The sequence below is a fragment of the Juglans microcarpa x Juglans regia genome, chromosome 1D (genome assembly GCF_004785595.1).
Source record: "Juglans microcarpa x Juglans regia isolate MS1-56 chromosome 1D, Jm3101_v1.0, whole genome shotgun sequence".
NCBI lineage: Eukaryota > Viridiplantae > Streptophyta > Magnoliopsida > Fagales > Juglandaceae > Juglans > Juglans microcarpa x Juglans regia.
Window position 1 is genome coordinate 46,195,938 of NC_054594.1, and position 5,824 is coordinate 46,201,761.

Below are 5,824 nucleotides of genomic sequence, written 5' to 3' on the forward strand. Positions count from 1 at the left end.
CACCTTCCAGACCCTGTAAGTCCTCAATAGGAGAGCGCTTCTACTGAAACACATTGCCAAAAACTTGATCATTCCACTGCTTCAGGTCCTGTTTCAGTGCTTTCAACGTTTTTCCCATAATGAAGCCTGGAGAGCCGTGAAAACTATAGGAAGTCCACCATTGTCTAATCCTATCTACAAAATCGTCAGTTTTAAGCCACATATACTCAAATTTGAAATACCTTCTACCTCTTTAGATGCCTCCACAATCTAAAATGATGGGAAAGTGATCGGAGCATAAACGGGGTAATCTTCGTTGAGCTACATCCAGGAAATGTGACTCCCAATCGGAGGTTAGCAAAAATTTATCGATCCTCGACCAAGAAGGAAAATCACGGTTATTGGACCAGGTAAACGTACCTCCTGATAGTGGAATATCCATGAGCTTCTATTCTGAAATGAAATCAGAAAAATCACTCATAGCAGGAGTGATGTGGGGAGCTCCCGACCTTTAACTTGGAAAGCATGAAGTGTTAAAGTCCCCCCCCCCCCCTCCCATGCAACTTGGGAGCTTCCACTAACTAATGACTCCTGTCAATTCTTCCCACAAAAATCCTCTCTCAGAATCAATATTTGGGCCGTAAACACCAGCGAAAGCCCATTTGAAGCCGTCTTCTAGACTAACAAAGGAGCATGCAACCAAGAAATCACCCACACACTCTTCCACCCTTTCCACCAACCTTGTATCAAACATAATGAGAACTCTCCCGGAAGCTCCTCTTGAAGGTAGATAAGACCACCCAACATGTTGCCCTCTCCACAAGCTTCAAACTACTTGTCTTGCGATAGCTTCCAACTTAGTCTCTTGTAAGCAAATAATGTCCCCTTTCTTTTTGCGAAGTAAATTTCTGACTTAGAGCCGCTTATTAGGATCATGCAGCCCCTCACATTCCATGATATTATTTTTGGTTTCATGGAACAACCGTTTTATCCCTCCCCTTACTACGCTCTCGAGTAGAGCTCTTCTCACCTCCATCCCCTTTCATTGCCCAATCTAGCATTCTGAGTTCTCTTTCCATTTTTTTTGCCGAAACCACAAAATGGTCGGACTTGGATTGGATATTCACAGCCTCTACAGCTGTAAGTAAAGCCATAAATTCAGCTTCAAAATCCCCATAAGAGATTTCTACCATATGCTTAATGTCCATTGCTCTCTGAATAACCCAATTAGACACATTGGCATGAAAAGAGAAGATTGGAGTAGGTTCAACCTCCCCCTCCCTGTTATCAGAAAACAAAATCAAAGTGCTAGCATCTTCTACCATTTCCAATCCCAAAGAAACTACCAACACCGGTAGAGAATTCGCCAATAAAGAGTCATGCGAAGGAACAGAGGGTACTGGCGACATAGTCTGTGCCACCACAAAAGGTGATGGCCCATCCAAGAACTCCTCGAGTTCCAACAAACCTTGCGCATGGCCATTGGCTACCTCGGGAGTTGCCGTCTCTTGGGATAACAAATTTGTGGCTGCTGTCACCACCAGAGTCATTCGAAAGCTCAAGAGGGTACCAACGAGGAAATCTGTGGTGACCCTTCCAAGAGTTCCCCGAGTTCTAACAGAGCTGGCGCAGGGCCATCGGCTACCTCGAGAGATGCCGTCGCTAGAGAAATCGAAACAGAGGCTGTCGTTACATGAGTTGCCGACATCAAGTGAACTGAAGGATTCTGCTTCAAAGCAGATTGCGATGAAGGAATAGCTTTACACATATTCAACGAGGTCACTGCCACCTACGACGACACAAACTCTGTTGCCCCAGAACTCTCCGATGGACCCACCGCCACCACCGGCGAGGTCACCGGCTTCGCCGTCAACCCCTGACCCACCACCAACGGTGGAAGTTGGGATGACGAAGGAGCTTCCCTGTAAGGAACCTTGCGTCTCCATGCTTCTGTTGAGCCCTAGGCCTGAGAGACGGACTGTATATCAACTTTCAATAACAAATATTGAAACATAGATATGTAAAATAATCAAAGCTTGAGAAAAGTATTTCATACATCTAATTTTTACAAAATGTTATATTAGAGAGAATAAGTAGATTTCATGAATAAGATATAGATGTTATATTTAAAAAATAATTACATGTCAACCAGCTCGCAATATGTAAGTGGAAGTTCCACGAAGTTTAAAAAAAATAGATTTCATAAAATTCCATTTTCATTTCACAACAACTATAATAGCAACAGAGATGTACCTTCCTCTTAGCTCCCATATGATGTCCTCAAAATTAGTCACATACCTCTCTTTTGCCACTAAATGTTTTTACTTTAACGGACATATTGGGTGAAGGTTACTGTAACATCCATTAAAGGAGAGGATTTGTCAGATTTGGTAGGGCCGACACAAATAGGATAAAAGAAAGCGTTATTGTCTATAATTAATAGTCATGCATATCTAAACAAAATACATAGTGAAACATTTTTTGAAACCCATTTTAAAAACACAGTGGAGTCTTCCCCATAAAAATTAGAAGTGATCTTCAAGCATAGAGTCAAAATTAGAGAATATTGAGATTACGATCCCACGCTTGCAAGAACGGACAAGTAGAACCTCGCAAACCATCTCATCTAACTAAATATCTAACGCTCTCTCACATCTGTGTATACCAATACATTATAATGACCCCCCACAGACACTCCAAGAAACTTGTTGGATTCAGAATATAGAACAAGAGAATTGGAACAAACAAATATTAAATACCACTCTATTTGCCGACTTCTAATTGGGACAAAGCTGGCGTGAACATAAATCCTAGAGCCATTGGGTCAAATGACTAACATCTAGCATAATATTTTATTTACCCTACCTACTCACATTCTTGATCAAAATTACAATAGAGAAAAAATAATAGACAAATTACTTAAACTAAAATAACCATGAGGCTGGACAGCATATTAACATTCAGTAACAAATATTGAAACATAGAAATATAAAATAAGTACAACTTGAGAAAACCATTTCATACGTAAAATTTTTATAAGATGTTATAATAGAGAGAATAAGTAGATTTCATATATAAGAAATAGATGTTATATTTAAAAAAAAAAATTGCGTGTCAACCACCTCACAAAATGTAAGTGGAAGTTCCACCGAGTTTAAGATAATAGATTCCATAAAATTCCACTTTCATTTCAGCAAGACCACAATTGTAATAGCAATAGAGATGTACCATCTTCTTAACTCCCATATGATGTCTCCAAATCTGTCACATACCTCCCTTTTGCCACTAAATGTTTTTACCTTAACGACATATTGAGTGACAGTTACTGTAACATTCATTAAATGAGAGGATTTGTGAGATTCGGTAAGGACAACACAAATAGGGTAAAAGAAAGCGTTATTCTCTATAACTAACAGTAATGCTTATCTTACCAAAACGCATAGTTAAACGTTTTTTGAAACACATTTTAAAAACAAGGTTGAATCTTCCCCATACAAATTAAAAGTGATATTCAAGCATAGAGTCAAAATTAAGGCATATTGAGATTACAATCCCACACTTGCAAAACGGACAAGTAAAACCGCGCAAATCATCTCACCTAACCAAATATCTAACGCCATCTCACATCTGTCTATGTCAACACATTATTATGACCCCAGCAGACACTCCAAAAAACTTGTTTGATAAAAAAATATAGAACTTGAGAATCGGAACAAACAAATCTTATGTACCAGTACCATATTGGTCGACTTCTAATTAGGATAAAACTGGGCGTGAACATCAATTTTAGAGCCATTGGGTCACATGACTGATATCAAGCATAATATTCTCTTTAGGCTACCTAATCACACATTCTTCATCAGAATTACGATATAAAAGACATAATAGGCATGATTATTTAAACTAAAATATCCATGATGATGGACAACATATTAATATTCAGTATCAAATATTGAAACATAGATATGTAAAATAAGCGAAGCTTGGGAAAACCATTACATACGTAAAATTTTTATATGATGTTATATTAGAGAGAATAAGTAGATTTCATATATAAGAAATAGATGTTATATTTAAAAAATAATTGCATGTCAACCACCTCGCAAAATGCAAGTGGAAGTTCCATAGAGTTTTAAAAAATAGATTTCTTAAAATTCCACTTTCATTTCAACAAGACAACAATTATAATAGTAACAGAGATGCACCCTCCTCTTAGCTCCCATATGATGTCATCAAATTTGTCACATACCTCTCTTTTGCCAATAAATATTCTTACTTTAACGGACATATAGAGTGAAGGTTACTGTAACATCCATTAAAGGAGAGGATTTGAGAGATTTGGTAGGGACAACACAAACAGGGTAAAAGAAAGTGCTATTCTCTATAACTATCACCCATGCTTATCTTACCATAACGCATAGTGAAACATTTTTTGAAACCCATTTTAAAAACACATTTGAAGTCTTCCCCATAAAAATTAAAAGTGATATTCAAGTGTTGAGTCAAAATTAGAGAATATTGAGATTACGATCCCACGCTTGCAAGAACGGACAAGTAAAATTTTTATTTACGCTACCTACTCACATTCTTCATCAGAATTACGATAGAGAAAAAATAATAGGCTTGATTATTTAAATTAACATAGCCATGAGGATAGACTGCATATTAACATTCAATAACAAATATTGAAACATAGAAATATAAAATAAGCGCAGCTTGAGAAAACCATTTCATCCGTAAAATTTTTATAACATGTTATATTAGAGAGAATAAGTAGATTTCATATATAAGAAATAGATGTTATATTAAAAAAATAATTGCATGTCAATCACCTTGCAAAATGTAAGTGGAAGTTCCATAGAGTTTAAAAAAATAGAATACATAAAATTTCACTTTCATTTCAGCAAGACCACAATTGTAATAAAAACAGAGATGAACCCTCCTCTTAACTCCCATATGATGTCTCCAAATCTGTCACATACCTCCCTTTTGCCACCAAATGTTTTTACTTTAACGGACATATTGGGTGAAAGTTACTGTAACATCCATTAAAGGAGAGGAATTGTCAGATTTGGTAGGGATGACACAAATAGGGTAAAAGAATGCGCTATTCTCTATAACTAATAGTCATGCTTATCTTACCAAACTGCATAGCGAAACATTATTTTAAACGCATTTTAAAAACACAGTGGAATCTTCACCAAACAAATTAAAAGTGATATTCAAGCATAGAGTCAAAATTAGGGCATATTGAGATTACGATCCCACGCTTGCAAGAACGGACAAGTAAAACCTCGCAAATCATCTCACCTAACCAAATATCTAACGCCCTCTCACATCTGTCTATGTCAATAGATTATTATGACCCCCACAGACACTCCAAGAAACTTGTTTGATCAAGAATATAGAACTTGAGAATCGGAACAAACAAATCTCATGTACCAATACCCAATTGGCCTACTTCTAATTGGGACAAAGCTGGGCGTGAACATCAATCCTAGAGCCATTGGGTCACATGACTGGCATCAAGCATAATATTCTATTTATGCTACCTAATCACACATTCTTCGTCAGAATTACGTTATAAAAGACAAAATAGGCATGATTATTTAAACTAAAATATCCATGAGGATGGACTGCATATTAACATTCAATACCAAATATTGAAACATAGATATGTGAAATAAGCGAAGCTTGAGAAAACCATTTCATACGTAAAATTTTTATAAGATATTATATTAGAGAGAATAAGTAGATTTCGTATATAAAAAATATATGTTAAATTTAAAAAATAATTACATGTCAACCACCTCGCAAAATGTAAGTGGAAGTTCCACGGATATGA